The 17384-nt window shown below is 44.9% G+C and overlaps 1 protein-coding gene across 16 annotated transcripts in view; it reads left to right on the forward strand.

Annotated features, from left to right (window-relative positions):
• LOC120951204 (CUGBP Elav-like family member 4) overlaps positions 1 to 17384 on the forward strand; it is a 321851-nt gene that overhangs the window by 226512 nt on the left and 77955 nt on the right. Inside the window, exon 1 of one of the 16 annotated variants that reach the window (XM_040369780.2) lies at positions 12292 to 12934. The exons of the other annotated variants lie outside the window; for them this stretch is intronic. The gene's annotated coding sequence lies outside the window, so the exon portion shown is untranslated. Of the gene's footprint in view, positions 1 to 12291; positions 12935 to 17384 lie in introns of those variants that run through there. 16 annotated transcript variants of the gene reach the window in all.

The raw sequence follows: 17384 nt of genomic DNA on the forward strand, positions 1-17384 counted from the left end.
CAAGAATCGTCTCAACCGTCTCCCGGCAAAGACACTGAGGTCTGCGGTCGTAAATGAGCCTGACTAAACCGATCGTAAAAACACAAAAACACTGTCCAGAAGGTGTCACACCAGGGGATGGGAACAGTGGAACTATCCTTGTAAGGTGTCGACTGTAAGCTCCAATGCGGCAAAGGTGCAAAGAAACAGTATGGCGTGTGGAAATGAATTGAACTCACACCTGCGAAAGCAATCGCCGTGCGGAAGGATGGCCAGCTTTTTGTGTCTTTACCTTCACCATTTCCACTAATGAGATTACCGCTCAATAACTTTGACAATGAAGTAAACTTTTTCTCTTTACTGCTCCGGCTAGTCTGTTCACAATGTGCCTTTCGTTGTGGGTGAGAGTGCTGGGTTTGCTTGAGCATTCAGCTCACGATCCAAGCCGAGGTGAATTTTATCGTGCATGGCAGCAGTGACTGGATGGTTTTGCGATGATGGGAAGCCAAATTTCCCGCCTTTCACCTTTAAAACTGCGCCACAAAAGCTGAAAAACCAGCGACAAAACGGTGGAAACCGTGATGGAAGTGCAACGGCATGAAAGAGCGCATAAAAAGGAACACTTAATCCAGCCAATTTTCTGCAGTTTGACTCCCTAGAGAAGCTGTCCTTCCGGCGTCTAGTCGAAGTCAAAGCGTCGGCTTTAGTAAGGTGAAGTTAATAAGCTTTTTTGTCATTTCGTCACTGTTCTACCGCTACAGTGACAATTTTCTTGTTCTTCTTTTCGTGGCAGGTGAAGTTGCTATCACCAATCAGCTTCCCTTCACACGAACGAACTTGTAAAGTGTCGTGGTCGAAAAAAAAACCCATTGATCACTTTCCTTTATGCGATAATCTACCCGTCCCAGCGAGGGGTACCGTGCGCCTCCATTTGTTTAATAAATGTGTTTCCATCGCAAAAAATATGAGTTTGAATAAGTTCACCATTAACTGTCACTCCAGTCATCAAACGCGAACAACTGCGTCGTAGCAGTGTTGGTCACGATGACCGAATGGATAGCCCCTACAAAAGCCATCGGGAGTCATTAACTTTTAATGAGTCATAAATTCGTATCTTGCGTTTATCTATTCCCTGCGCCCAAACAATGCCTAATGGAAACAATGATCTATTTTCCCTTTTGCTAGTGCCCGTTACTGGCTAAGTTCATCGATACATTACGCCAAAGTGTCGCCTCCCTGAAACGCGAGAATGGGAGGGGGACGAAAAAAACACAAAACCTCCGGCATACACAACATATCTGTTGAATGTGCTGCTTCCTTCATCGAGGGCCTATGGACATGGACTTTCGAAAGTGTCCCCTTTGTTTCGTTCCCTATCGTTTCGGTGACAGTTTTATGGGCTCCTCTTACACCGCATAATAGTTCCAATTCGTCGTTCGCGGTTGCTGGTAATAAAAACAGACACTCACACAAAAGCTCATTAGACGTCGACGCCGCATTGTACGCTGGTGGGATGTTTTACACAATGACAACCCAAATGGAAGCGATTATCGAATGGAAAATGAGGGGAATCCAGTATTCAATACGACTTCGAAGCAGCCTAGCAAAATACAACAAGGACGACCCGAGGAAAAACAAAGGATTTGTATTCTAGCACGTCTTTGTCGCGGTCTTAGGTCTGCACGCGATTGCTTTTTATTTTCTAATCAAAATACGATTATTCATCCAATGGATTATTTGTCCGAGAAGCGGAAGGGAGGCAGAATAACGTGGCTGGAAATAGTGAAAAGAAAACCAGAATACTCTGAAAAGGTTTGCAGGGCTGTTGGGGAAAGCTAAGGCGACAACAAAATGGCATAGAATGAGCAAAAAGGATCAATAAATCAAGATCGAAAAAGCTAGATACAGCCAAGGGTAATCAAATTTGCGGTCTATGACTTAAAAATTGAGTGACAGAAGCATTAATGTCCTTCTATAATCTTCACTCCAGCCGCTTGGGGAAAGATTGAGTATTTTATTCTTGGACACCTTGGATGCCGTCTGGCCTAAGTTTTGCAAATTTATCAAATAATATTTAAATATGGGTATTTAAAGGAAGATAATAGTAAATGATATTCGTAGATTGAAACAAATATGAAGCCATCTTCAATCAAAAAATCTCTCGGAAAGTCTTAAAATTACCTTATTACAAGTCAAGTAAGAGCGTTAAAAAGTCTGTCCAACTCCCAACATTCAATAAGCATAATCAATTTTAGGTTTCCGATGCTTACGAAATTGCCGACATGAGAGGCTTAGGTCCTCATCCCTGAATCCAATCCTCGAGCAGTGAAAATTGATCGCAAGGACAATCCTGGTGCACCATCTGTTGAGGCAGTTAACAGCAGGTGTCGGTGCGGCTAGGTTTCGGGCCCACGCCGAATGCCGAAAGCCCGTTAGCGATGTTGGGGCGCATTTGTTAAATTTTACATCGCCTGTCTAAATCAACGAATATTAAATTCCTTTCTCCCGGCACTGATTGGAAAACCCATTAAACTGTTGGGTGATTAGGCGAGCAAGGAATACACACGGGTGCCTTTTACTTCCAACAACCGCTGGCGGTACGAAGACCCCAGTTGGCGCTAGTAACAGGGCGACAGGCTTTACACAAGGGGGGTTTGGGAAATCTTTGCTAACTACTTCACCGATTCCTCTCCTGGCGCATCCGGCAGGCTTTTGGGTAAAGTTGTACTCCCACATGGGTTTTCCCTTGTAAATGCTTCAACCTATGCGTGTGCTCGTGTATCGGCTGGCATGACAATATTCGAAAAACCCTTCGCCCAACGCAACACCAACAGCCCCGTTCCGTTGCGGAAGATGAACTTTGAATTTTCGGGCCCAAACACAGCGACGTACCCGAATACTGTACTACCAGGCAGCTGTACATTTGCCACTCTCGGCAGCGCCATTTAAGACGGGCAGATGAATCGTTTCCTTGGGCGCTTCCCTTCCGTGGCAACAGCACGAGGAAACACGTACCATCGTCGTCGCTTCCTGGTAGAGTAAAGTTCGGAGCGTAAAATTGAAATATAATAAAAACTTATTTATGCATGTTTTCCGTCTTTTCACCGACACATCACACTCCCATGCTATGCTTTTGGGTTCCCCGAGCAGTGATATGTTGCGAAACGAACGCCGTACCTTTTATACCATCCTAATCCTTCCCAGCGCAAAGATGTTTCCGCACACTTTTGCAATGCTCGCAACAGAAGCCAACTCTATAGACACTTCCTGCCGTCAAGTGCAGTTTTAATTTTTATCTTTAAACCATCGACGTACACACGCTGGATACAATCAAACAACTACATATACCATAGGCAGCTACCGTCCCATCACTTTCAACAGTCGACGATGGCTTGATGTACGGAAACGCCCGCCTGCCGTTTGTAAAAACTCGAATACAAAGTAAACCAAGAAACTGTACGGTTTATGAAGAAAAAACAACTGAAATGCTGCTGCTGCCATTTTTACTCACAAGAACGTGGCAGGAAACTTCCGACCAAAGGTAGCGTTTTGAAGCACGTTGTGTGCCTGTGTATTTTTTTTTTTTTTGCTTCGCTTGTTGCTGGTGTGGTTTTGCAGAAGAAATTTCCTGCTAAAGAAAAACAAAAAACCATGTGGTGCCTGGCGGCAAACAGTCAAAGGCGAAGCTGCTTCACCATTTATTTGGTAGCATAAGCCAAGCCGCATCTCGCATGAAGGTGAACATCTTGAAGCAGCTCGTGCAGCACGCCCAGGTGTGCCAACGCGTTTAACAAGCCCAGCAGCGCCATTTTACGCTCCACTAAGGGAGGAAGCGCAAGCGGGACCGAACGAATGGAAAGTAACTGTTTTTCTTTAATTTAAAATGAACTTCAACCCCAAGGCAGCTGCTAAAACTCAAGGTTCCTTGTCGGGCACAAAGTGGAAGACAGATTCCGGACCAGGGGCGGCGTGCCGGCATGGAAGTTCGCGTGCCCTCGCTCCCTCTTTCTCTGTCTCCCAAACACACACATTCTCCGACACACGTCCCTTAATTGAGTGAGAGATTAAGTTACGATCCCGCGAATGGTACCGAAGCGTTGGGAAGCAAACATACTGCCTCCATCATGACACGGGACTGGCTCCAAAGCTGTACGGGATCGCTATGTTTATGTTCCACGGCTATTCTTCCGGTTTCACTTGCTTGCTGCGTTCTGCGCGCACGGAAGGTGTTTTCATTTTTATGTGCAGCTCACTTCACCTTTATGCAACCGCAAACGACCGTATTGGAGCGGGGGGGGGGAGCATTTACTCGCCCCTTTGGTGTGGCAAGTGTATCTTTTTTAACAACTTTAAATGCCCTAAAGTACCGACGGGAATTCCCTTCAAGAGCCGTTCACTTTGCCTGCGCACCGGGAGGCAAGCGTTTACGCTGTGAATGTATCAGTTTTTGTTTTGTTTCATTTTTAAGCACTTAAATTTCGGGTAAGGTCGTTCATCTTCCCAGAAATACCCAGGAATAAGATATCTTTTACACCGGTACGCTCATGTTTTTGTTCTTTTCTTTGGAAAAACTAACTTCAAAGCCGAGCCGAGACATGAATCGATTTTTAGTAAGCATGAATACATCTTTTCATCCCTAGAAATAGGGTAAATAGGACCTGAACTTCTTTTCGAAAGCATCCACCGGTAAGACAAAGCGCTGTTTCGCACCTTGGCTAAAATATCGATTTCAAAGGTAATCAGCTGCAAACCCCTTAACAAATATTGAATTTCCTTCAGCGTGTCCTGTCCTGGCGCAGCAACCTGCGGCCCAAAATGCGTATCCGATTACTCGTACCGTCGCCAGGAAAACATTGATTCCGGTGGTATGTTTCGCGTCCGGGGCCATGTCATTGCTCCTAAAGCCGTTACCGCGCTCATAAATAATAGAATAAATAAATATACAGCCGAAGATTTATACGCTACGATAAATCATTTTCCTATCTCACCGACGACCAAACCGTACCGAGGGGTAGTGCAAAGGGGGCACGGCTCCGGGGTGTGTGTGTGTGTTGCGTTTCGCGTTACACCTAAAGGCCAGCGCACGGGTTCAGGTCGAAAAACGCTGACGCCCTCCGGCGACCAGGTATACCTGGTCGTCACTGGCAGGAATGTCATTTTCTGACTAGTCGCCGGAGTAACTTCCCTTTTTGGGCAAGACTAATGAGAATCGCAACCACTTATCTCTTAACTTTCCGAGCACGAAATGCGGCTTACGGGCTGGTATGTTAGCGGTGAAGGTGAAGGGATAGGCTTCGAATTTCGGTGAACGAAATGATAAATATGATCTTTAATGAGGGAAGAACTGTGGGACGTTCAGCAAAAGATTCGCCCTTACTAGGTCGACGCCTAATCCGACGCTGAGCAGCCTAAGCGTAATGACACCGATACGCGGAGGAATGTTTTTGGGGCGCGGTGAACGTTAGGCAGGGTTTAGTTTGTGATGTGGCTTTTAATCGTATCGCATGGAGGATATTGATGATATGTTTGCTGCAATTTCTCAACGGATTTTAGCCAACACGGTCAAAATAATTGGGATAACTCATCATATCGCTACGTTCCTCCCAGCAGGCAAACCGCAAAGCCATCCCCAAACGCCTGTGTAATCTGATCCTGCTCCAGGTGGGACACTTTTCGGTGGTCTAAGTTTGTCCACGAAACTGATTCCTTCTTTACAGTTTGCTTCACAGTGCCGAATAAAGAGAGGCTGAATCTTCGTCATCAAATTTGAAGGCACTAGTGCTTGTGATTACATCCTACGATACGACACCGGCAAACAATACCGCTCTAAGGGGAAGCTTCCGCCAGAATCATACACTTTGGTTACAGTTTCTTGAGACCATTTTATTTCCAGCCAACTATACCGTGCCGAACTATCCCTTCTGCGGCAAGGTGTATTTTGCAATTGGGTTTCTTCTTGTTGTTCATTTTTCGCTCGATGCCTTTAAGGCAACCAAAGGTCCGAACACCGTGCACAAGTCGAAAGGCATGAAACATGACCGACTACTATTCGTCGTTTTCGCCTGCAGGGAGATACGGAAATGATCTTTTAAGCAACAACGATCCACCAAAGTTCATGCCAAGCGTCTTCAGACAATTCTTGGACGCCCTCCAGCACTGTTGCTGCTGCTGCTGCTGCGCTTCAAATTTAGTGTCTAAAGCACAACATCCGCACCGGGCTCGGTAGCATCTTAAGCGAGCCCCCGGGTGACACCGGTGCTAACTCTTGTCCTCTACGACCCTCAGCAGAAACAGCAAATGCTCCAAAGTACGACGACAAACTTGTTATCAGATATTTTCGCTCAACAAAAGCTAGAAACAAAGCGTTAATGACTTTTCATTTTCCCTCCATGGCTGGAAGGGAGGTGTAGCTTTCTCCCTGGGTTTACACACTCCCGACCGACCATGGCTACCCACGAGCGTAGCGACGACCAACGGCACAACTTAGAGTGTCATTATTATGTGTCATTATGGTGAAGCAGGAGCAGGCGCCTCCATTGGCACCGTTCCTTTGCCCGTGTCGCGAATGGGTTGAACCGAGGCGTGACAAAGTTTATCCACTGCAAAACAACGATTTCCACTCGGTCGTTCGGTCGAGAAGGCTTGTGGTAGGAAGGATGTGCTTAAAAGTGTCACATTCCATGGTTTGTCATTTGATATGATTTTCACTCACCTTTAGGAGAATGAGGTGAAATAATCCCAAAGATCTGACTGCTTTTCGTAAAGACGCTCTGGTTCATTTAGAAAACGATTCCAAACTTGGATGAATCTTGAGCAACCAGTACATCCATTAAAAGCGTCTTTTCGCAAGCCGCTCATGGAAACGATGTTTTGCTTTTTGCGCTTCTTCTGGATCGATACTCATTGAACCTCGATGTGCAAGAAAAACAACACATTTTTCACCCAGCGCCAGCCTCCGTAAAAGTAGTCCCCACTTCTTTCCACACTCCAAATGTGTTTCAAAACGAGCGCACAGATACACACATTTCACACACTATGGCCATTAGACAACGCCTTGCCGTGGAACACCCCCACCGTCGTCGGCCGTGCGAAGGATACGATTTGTTTACGCAAGCGAAAAGTATGGACAGTTATTTATGCGTGAGAGAGTGCAACTGTGAGTTAGGATATTTGAGCCGCTGTTAGCCGCTGTTGGTCTGTTGAGATGTGGGAAAAAACATGTTTTCCCTTTTGGCAGGGGTTTCTTATCACGGCAACGAATCTTTTCCCCCGTCCACCGTGCCCGAGCGGCTGCGCTGTGCTATCTGGCACGCCGGTCAAACTGTAACCCCGCAAAAACCTGGGCCCAGCCCGTGGTAGCTCACGGTGGAATCATATTTAGATTTATGCGTTTTCTTCTAATCGTTTTCGACGAAACACATAAATACACATTCGCACAGCGTTAAATTCCCTGCCGTGGTAAAAGGTCGACCCTCGGATGCTCAGCTGCCACAAGCCCACAAATACACACACACAAGCTGTGCGAGATGTGCCGAATTGTTGAAGATTCGGTCGGCAACTGTTGGCACCATGTTGTACCCACGCACAGATACACCGACACACACACGCTACCACTTAGGCGTACGATGAGGGGAAAAGTTATGCTTATGCGAAAGAGATCACCCAAAAACTGCGTACACGCGGTGAATAAATTTAAATGTTCATAAATTTCCAAACGCAGTCCTTGTTTGCCGTAACCTTCAGCCACTGGTTCGCGATGCTACCTTCCCATCACCCTGTTCCTGTTTATCATACGCCTCTAATATGCCAAGGATGTTTGCGCTTTTCAAGCATAGAAGCCTCCATTGCTTCTTACAGATGATTTCCTCCTTGGTGTTTTATTTTTTTGGCACCGTCTTTTTTTTCACCCGCCACTCCACCACGCCTGGCACGCACGCAAGACCTCAGTACGCATTCTCAAATAATCTCACAAATCGGAAAAATATCCTCAAGGCGAGAGAGAGAAAAAAATGCCTCCATCAGTTACCCGCTACCCGTTGCTCGAACGGACAGGAGTGGGAGCGGGCGGAAATTTAGGCTGACTTTATCTTGCAGAATAAATCAAACGCCTGTCAAGCGAGTGAGCGCTTGGGCGCTTGGGAGAACGGCAAGTGTCCCCGGTGTGCTCAGAAACGGCAAAACACACACAAGCAGTGCGAAGAAACGGTGAAGTGAACTTATCTGCTTTTCGTTCCTTTTCCGCCACCCAAACCCATTTTTGCTGTGTTTTAGCCTCGATTTCGTAAAACAAAAGCAGAAAATTGAGTGAGTGGTTGTTTGTTTCACTGCCTGAAGTTGAGGTGCAGCTTTCGGCCACGGTGGCTTTAATGGGAAAGTGACACGAGATACCAAATTGCATTACAATTTCGTGGCAGGATAAAACAAAACCATGAACTCACGCACACCCCCCGCCCATCCAGTTCTAACATTCAAATCCCAATGGGCGTGTGTGGATTGTGTATGTGTGTGTAATATAAATCATTTTGGCACCGTGGTAAATGCATTCGATTCCCCACCCTCGCGCCAAGCGGGAGCGTTTCCGTGGTTTTCCGCATGTTTCGCGATGGGCAATTTTTCATTTACTAACAAATTAAAACACCACCCAGGAAATGATTGTGCAACATGCAATCGTGATTTACATCTGGCTGAGAATGGAAGTGTTAACGATGCGCACTGTATAGAACAATGCCGGGGGGGAGGGGGAAAAAGTGAATGGTGTGATGTGTTTTTTTGTGTCGCTATTCTGTAGCTATTGCATGTTTGTTTCCATGTTGATTGGAAAATAATGAGCTCGACAATCACATGACTGGTTCATGTTACGCTGGTCATGTCGGAATGCCGTACCGGGCAGGGGTTTCGCGGAACCGGAACCGGAGGCTTGAAAATTAACGTGTGGTATTTTTCTGTCAAATCGCCAACGATGACCGATGCGAGCCGGGATGAACCCGCTGGCCGTAAATCATACTAAGTGGTGTAATTTATTATTGCACCAGACTCCAGCCACACGCTTTTGCGCCGGGTTTGTGTTCTAACTGACAAACAAATGGAATGATGCGACCGGATGATGCTGTAATTGAATTCGATACAAAAATGAGTAATGTCCAGCTCGGGGGGAAAAACGGTACCCAGGCTAAAGTGGTAAAAGTAACCAGGCTAATCAAATTATTGAAAATGCGCAAAATTAATTTCAGAATGGACAAAGAAGACTGAATAGTGCGCCCATTACTTAGCAACAATTGTTGCGTCTGCCAGCGCAAGCTGTTCGATTGAATCTGAATAGCTTAATCACACCAATATGATACAATGATACAGCACACAACAATGGGGAAGAACTTTCGCTCATCAACATCGAAACCATTCAGTCGAGAAATGCGTAATCACATCTGCACAACCCCGATCAGCACACCAACGGTCCCCGTCTGCGTGGTGAAGGCGCTTTGCTGTAACCATTCATCAACGGTGTCCATCAGTAGATCAATTATGTACCACCGAAGCGGAACTTGTTTTTATTCGCTCCCGTTACCGATTGCCCCGGACGGGCAGTGGACCAAGTTCTTATTTTTCCATTTCATTACCCACGAACGGTACAACACACAGCACAGGAAACTCGCCAGATGTTCCTGATAAGGTAGATTGATTGAAGCCTGAACGCTGGACGCCTTTGGCCGGAGCAGTTCGGTTGCTCCTTCGCTGGTTGGCAGCTCCAAGTTGTCCTCGGTAAGTTTTGGTCAAGCATTCGCTTCACTCAACCGACCAGAAGTGTACACCCTAGGACACACCTTCGCTTCCAGTCTGCACTCAACTGCTGAGAGTGACTGGACGATAAAATAGTTTGATTTAATGCATCGGGAAATTTCTGGCTCCTTCGCAAAGAAAACTTTCTTTTTCCTCCCAGCCAGTTCGGTCGGTACGCGTCGGTAGAAACACTGCATCAAGAAGAAAGTAACTGGCCAAACAAAATGAAGCAAAAAGAAAGTACTAACAAATGCGTGGGGCAGAAAAACACACAAAAAAAACAACCCGTCCCGTTTGCTCAGTGAGGGGGAAATGAATTGAAAGAAAAACAAACCCTCATCCACAAACACCACAAACCAATGATATGATGCACGCAGCAGGCAACACGTGCCACTCACTGCTTGCTTCTGTTTCTTGCAAGTTTCCACCTAACCCTCTCTAACCTGCTCTCTCTCTGTCTCTCTCTCCACTCCTTTCGAAACGAGCATGCATTGAGACTGTGCAACATCACCATCGGTGAAAATATGCCAAATTTCGACAGCATAGCAAACACTTTGCGAACGATTTTTCATGCAGAAACGTAAACATACCGGGCGGGGCCGTGGCTGTTCTTCTTTCGCTGTTTTCGCCTTGGTTTCCGGCAACGTGGATGGAGAAGGAAATTTCGTTACTCAACACTTTACCCACCGAGCGGTGGAAAGGAAAAGTGAGGAGTAGCATTTCAAGAGACCCAACCACTTGACTCAGTTCCCAGTTCCAGCTTGGTAGGGAATCTCGGTGGGAAAACTCGTGTTGAAGGGATGGCAGTAACGTGTACTCCTACTCCCGTTCGGTATGCAGTGTCCATTTCGTTTACCTACGTTGAAAGCATTTTTTTTTTTGCTCGTCAGTTTACCGGCAATTGCAACGCTGCACTGTGCAAAGTTAAGCCTAAAGCGATGCGAGAAAATTACTGTCGAACTGGGGTGATGGCAAACTGCTGGGACACGGAAAGGAGAATGCAACGTAACTGCATACCAATCCATGTGCTTTTCACCATTTCGCACCACTATACCTGGACTGGATGGTACAATTTAAAAGGTAGAAAATTAATGGTTAAAATGCAAATCTGTGTGCTTTTGGCTTTTATTTGCATCAAGTGTGGAATAAATCTGAATTTTACTCCCACCTGTAACTTTCTTTTACCTTTCGAGCAGCACTGATGGAATGCTGCAAATTCCCCCAAGCCGCCGCTCGGTAGGATAACAACGTTTGTGGTCGGATCAGCAGACGGTTCGGTGCAGTAGCTCTGGCAAACGGCCATGGATGGGCTTAGCTTCTTGTGGCTTCTGCCGGGTGTCCGTCCGGGGCTGCGCATAGTGTTGGTGGGAATGGGTGGTTTAAAAAATTCTAGCACCCCAAGGACCGCCCCTTGGTGCCGGCAGACCGGTAGACTGACCGCAGGGAGAACAAGATTGTGGAAAATTGCTTTGGTTTTGCTTGCAGCAAGCCATTTCCCATCGCGGATTGAATGCAGCATACCGATGAGCGTGCCGGAACGAACCGGGAGGATAGATGAAAAAATTAGACTCCCGGGTTCGCACGGCACGTCCGAACGAGTTTTCATCGTTAGTTGCCTCGTACTGTGCGTGGCGTGGTATGCCCTTTTTTGCTCTTTATTCTCTACGTGCTGGTCCTATTTCAGTCACATTCTATGCAACGATAAATGCCTCCAAATAGGAAGCAACCTCCCCAACCCCTTAGCGCGGGCAAAATGAAAACGGACGGGATGTAGTGTTTTGAGGCCAAAATAACAGAATCCGTACTCGTCGTCCCTCGTGCGTGATGATAACTAAATGCAAGCTGCACCTTGCGAGAAAATGAACGAAAATAAAAGAGGGAAAGCAACAATAAAACAGTTTTGCGATGTAAATTGAAATTGTTTACTTCTGCATTTTAATTATTCGCAGTTTTTCTGCTGATACTTCGCTTTTCATTCCTGCTTTTAAGCCAGTCTGTCGGTAAAGCGAGTTAAAATACTTTTGGTTTCATATGAAAGAGAATCGTTTGCACCTTGTGATTGCAATGTTTCACTCTGGAGCTATATGCGTTTAACATCAACATCTGTAAGTCTGTGCAATCAGTGTACAATTAGAAGACCTTGAATAAATACTGCCATTTAAGGGCGTGTTCATATTTACTTGGGATGATTTCTAGAACACAAAACAAGGACTTGTTTGCAATTCAAGTTTAATTTAATGGCAATTCTAGCTAACCGTACCGTATCGTTCCGTGCATTCACCACTTCCAAACTTTAATCCAAATATCATGTATTCTTCGTAAAGCATTATTTGATCCACTCTTTGGCTCTCTTACTGTGATAAAATGTGACAACACTTGTCCTGGATAGATGTATAAATGTTTGGTTTTACGTTTCCTGTAGTGAACAGTGTGAAGGACTCTTGCGTACTGTTACTTTATTTGGTTTTTCTTTTACTTTCTATAATTGCAGCCACCTTTCACTCGAAGTCGATGCCGATTCCTATCGTCCATCGCACATAGTTTACTCAACTCAATTTCAGCCCGCGTTTGAATCGTGAGACAGAGAAAGAGAGAGAAAGAGAGAAACACGCTAAGGAAACGTATCAGAACGAACACTCAATTACAATCAATAAGCTTAGGATAATCCCAAGGGGAAAGTTTAGCGAGAAGAATAAAACAATACACAAAAACACATAACAAAACATAAGAAAGAGCTTAACTTACTCTGCGTTTGCATAAACATAACGGCAGAATTTACGTTCCAAATGCTGCATAGTACAATGATTGGTTTCGGTAGTGCATACTAATTGTGATAGTGAGAAAGTGCTGGAAATAGGAAAACAAAACAAAAAAAACACAAAATAAATACTTTTTTACATACCACGGACACTATTTGATAGAGAACGGATTTAGTGAGAAGTATCAAGACTGGAAATACAAGGTGCTCAACGTTACGGAGAAAAAACAAACGAACAAACAAGTATAACAAACGGCAAAACAAACAAACAGAGTACTTAACGAAGAACGGAACAGAACAGTAAAGGAAGACTGCCTCGAGGAAGATTCCCATTTCATCCCTCCGATAGGAACGTCAACTAAGACCGATTAAATGCTGACAGGCGACCAGAGGGCACATCTCCGTCAGTGAAAGTTCTGAAAAGTAAGATTATGTCCTTTACTATGTGTCAAGTGAATGTCCCCTCCACGTCCAAAATTATCCTGTCCCACTCCATTCCCGTAACAACTATACGGATAGATGTAAAAAAAAAAACAAAAACAAGCCAAAAAGGTCCTCCACGGCCCTAAACGATGACTTCCGTTACGCGACAAGATTGGGATGCGATACGCGATAACACCAAACGATCGCCACGAGTGCCACGGGAATGGGGGAAAAAATGTCACCTTCGATCATAAATTAAACCACGCTGGGCAAAGAAAGCTGTGCCGAGTCATTCTCGGACAATTCCTGGCCGACATCGCTCAATCTCGAACTCCACGAAAACGGTCAATGCCACGGTGCTTGCCCGTAGCCGAGCTATGCAAATGTTGGCTGCTTCAAACCACAATCACTGTAGCCGGTGGGGATTTTGGGGTGACTGGCCAAACTTATATTGGGGTGCCACAGTTTGGGAGTGGGGAGAGCAGAAACAGGCAAGGGAGGAAAAAGAAAATCACACGGATTTTCACATCATAGCATGAAATTGGTTTTCCGTTCACGCAGTCTACACGCGCGCACGCTTCTCTGACAACTCCCTCTTTTCTCCGTATTCAATGGCTCGGGCACAGTTTGCTTACCCTTAGACGACCCTACGTCGTCCAAAGGTATGGTTCCAGCATGGCCAAGGGAGCTGTGAAGGAACTCCCCCAGCAGGATGTCCCACATAAAGCCACTAGACGACAGGGGAAAGGGCAGCAAAAGGAAGAAAAACAACAAACCCCAAATTTTAATATTCATTTAACGCCATGATTCGTGACTAACATACAGTTCCTATCGCCCCATAGCCCTAGTCTTACGCAGCTCAACGGCATCGCCACTGTATCGCATTCCAATTTTCTCCGAAGTCTTCGGGCTTGTAGCGACCGCTCTGTATCCTCTCTTCCTTCCTTGTGTTTCTTCCCGACCACACACACAGTCCTGTTTCTGGCCGCGCCCGAGGTGTTGCCAATCTTACAGTTTAGCCCGTACGATCCTACCATGCCTTTGCGTGTCGCCGTTCAAATACACACCTTCACCACTGCTACAACAACCACTGTTACTACAACTGCATTATTTGGCTCTTAATATCGTACTTCCTTGTTTGTTTGCGTTGTTTGCATTGATTCCTATTTTGCTCTGTTTGTTCGTTGTGTCGTAACCCTTAAAGTGTCGTGATTTATGCATTCTCATAGGATATCCGTAATTATACAGTAGTTTGCTATTTTGAAGAAATCGTGTCACTATCACTCCACTTAGAGAACTATGTTCGTTCTCCAGACGAAACGCATTCAGGTAGATAAGTCGCTTTCTTAGGAAGCTCTCTTCGTGAACAAAAGCGTTTTTTTCATGTCACTCAAGATCGCGAACCGGCGTTGGTGCGTATATTTTTGATGTTGTTCATTTATCATTATATTAGTATATATGTGTCATGATCTATGGTGTAACTTTCTAACTCACCACTGTGATAACATTCTGTACTTTTCTATGTGTGTGTGTGCGTGTCTTTGACTGTTTGTATGCTCAGTGAGGTATGGTCAACAAACAAAATAGAAACCATTCGGCCCAAATGCTTGAAAAATGAACCAAATTCAATCCACAGAACCATCTCCAAGTCACCAATACCTCATTGAATCATTCCATTGTTTGATCATTTGGTTGTTGGTTGTGTGTGTGTTAAGTATTATTAAGTAAATTTACCTCAACAGGAAAGGAAATGATAGTATTGAAACAATGCAGTAGCGTTTCAAGCAAAACATTTACCAATTACTATTTTACAGTGCCCCACTAACAAAATTTGTTTGCTGTTCTAGCCACACAGATTCAAGTGAATGTGTAAGTCTATTCATCGACTCGCCGAAACATACTACCCCTTCTGCGCTCAAATGCCAAAATGGAAGCGCCAGACACTGTCGTTATATTAATTCATTATCCTTTTCGATAGCAGCCAGACTGCTTGGTCTTGGCAGCTTCGCCAATGTGATCCTCCTTTGCCATTGTTGGAAGAGCAAACCGAACTAATGAATTAACACATCCTTGCGGTAGGGTTCGGGGAAGATGGTCCAGCTCAGGCGTGCTTCATCCTTTAAGCCTTGTAATACACCCGCCAGGAATGGTGGATAGCTGTCCTGGTGGGCTAACAGTGTCGACTTCTTACTTGCACAATCTTCTTTCCGAAGTGAAAGAAAATTAATCATATCGTGTATTCTTCATTTGTCTTCCAATCCAAGTCTTGCCATTTTCCTTCCTTTTTTCGTCTTTGGCCATTTCCCTGTCATGTGCCACCGAATGAATGAAGCTTGAACCCTAGCGGTGGACATTCTATTTCGGTCACCTCGCCCAAAAGAAAACATTCTTAATTGCTGGCGGTGGAAAATAAATACTTTGATCACACGCTGTGAGCCGTAATATCCTGCAGTTCCGGTCACTGGAGATTCCGGTGCCGTTTTGCGTCTTGGGTCAAAGCAACGGTGTGGTATAGCTTAAAGAAGGAAGACACGGTCGGAGTAGACAAAAGCTGGATGCTATAATGAGAAAAACACAAAGAAAAAGCGTACGGGATCCTTCGGGACTGTGAAGCACTTCGCAGTGAATCCTTTCTAGGCTTTTGCACCAAGAAGGATCTTTGTGGTACAAGTACGAACGATTCCAAAAATAAACGTGTCCTTGCCTTCACAGGAAACCGTCAAGACATAAATAATGTTATCAAGGACCATTCCAGCCTTACTCGTTTTTTTTTATACTCTGCCTGTATGAGCGCTTTCAATTCCTTTTCGATTTATCTTTCGCAGTATTGTGCATACTATAAAGATAACTTCACTTGTAAATTTGTTTACAATGTAATTCCGTAAAACTCAATGCCGATTATATTTTTGATGAAAATTTCACCTTCATTGCATACAAAGAAAACTGTTCTTGATGAACAAAATTATTCAACACTCCAGCAATTTGAAAATGTTTCAGTAATAATTCTGGTAAGCAGTATATTTATACTTCTCATGGAATCGCTGAACTACCGTTGAACACTATTTTCATGCAATTGTTGACTGACTGATTATTGCTACGTTAGCGCAAAGCAAGTTCCTAAATAATACTCACTCACTAAATCATGGGAAATTTTATTCCCCCTAATTGCCACTCGTCTGTGGTTGCTTTTGGTGGCTTTGAATGATGGTAGTTGAAACTTTCGTCCACAGTGCTAACCGTAGTACCGTGCCAGACCATGCAGGAAACAAAGCAAAATACCCAAGAAGCTCATTAATTTTATCTATCGCCTCATTACCCTTGGCAGTCGAACTTTGTTAATGTCACTAATGGCGGGGTGACTGTCACCTTGTGTCGGCTAAACGGTCCCTTCAGCAGCGAGACTCCAAGTGGCAAGTTTCATGTTCACCGAATGTTGATTTATCAGAATTAATCGAGAAAATTTACAAATGAATTCTATCCGCCACGGTATCGTTACGTAGAACGAACCGAAAAGGAAAATCTTTCTGTTGGGACGCTTATACCGCCATGCTCAGTCGGTGACAATCGATCGGGACCTACTGGCCCGACTATTTAGAACGAGTCTTTATGGCCAATCTACGTGCCACGGCAATCTGTCTGCCCCAAAATGCTTGTACGCTTATGCGGTGTAATTAACAAGATTAGAAATGCTGAAAAGGATACCCATCGAATCTCATAAATAACGTATAATGATCCGAATTATATCTAACGGTAATATAATCCCACGGTAGCAAGTGACCGTAAACCACAAGCCGAAAACGAAGCAAAGCGCCCTGGAAAAGTGAGTGGATAATTTTTCCCAAAACCCAATCTTTCACCATCCGGAGGATAAAGTTTTTTGTTCCGTGTGGCTTACGTGTTTCATTGGTATGCGAAACCTCTCATCGCAAAAGCGGAGAAGAGGCGATCAAAATAAGTACAGTGACGTATTGGTTGCGATGCTAATCGGTTTGTCTTGGCAAATTTTACTTCCTTCGATGATTCATTGTCCGTAAGACGAGACGTTCGAACTTATCCAATTGACGTACAGCTATAGACTTCCAATCCCGTTTCTTTTAAATAGCGTTTCGGTATCGTCCCTTGACAGAAGAAAAAGAAGGAGCCAAATTCCACAGACAAAGCTGTGCCTTTGTGGCATCTTCCGAAAAGCCAACGAAAAAAGACGTTTGCATGCAATGATGTACGTTCAATCTGTGTCGATATCTTCCATCAGAACCGGTAGACCAATTCAATACAGCAACAATGGATCATACAACTTGGGGCTGCTGTTTTCCACTTCTCGACTTCGTCCGTCGAGGCAGTGTGAATGGGATAGGAAGAGGAAGCCAGGGCATAATATTCAACCCTCGTCCATCGGAAGCGAACGGATGGATAGCATTTCCTCTTCCGCTCGGGTGCATCGTTTAATGCA

This window comes from Anopheles coluzzii, chromosome 2, assembly GCF_943734685.1.
Source record: "Anopheles coluzzii chromosome 2, AcolN3, whole genome shotgun sequence".
Classification (NCBI taxonomy): domain Eukaryota; kingdom Metazoa; phylum Arthropoda; class Insecta; order Diptera; family Culicidae; genus Anopheles; species Anopheles coluzzii.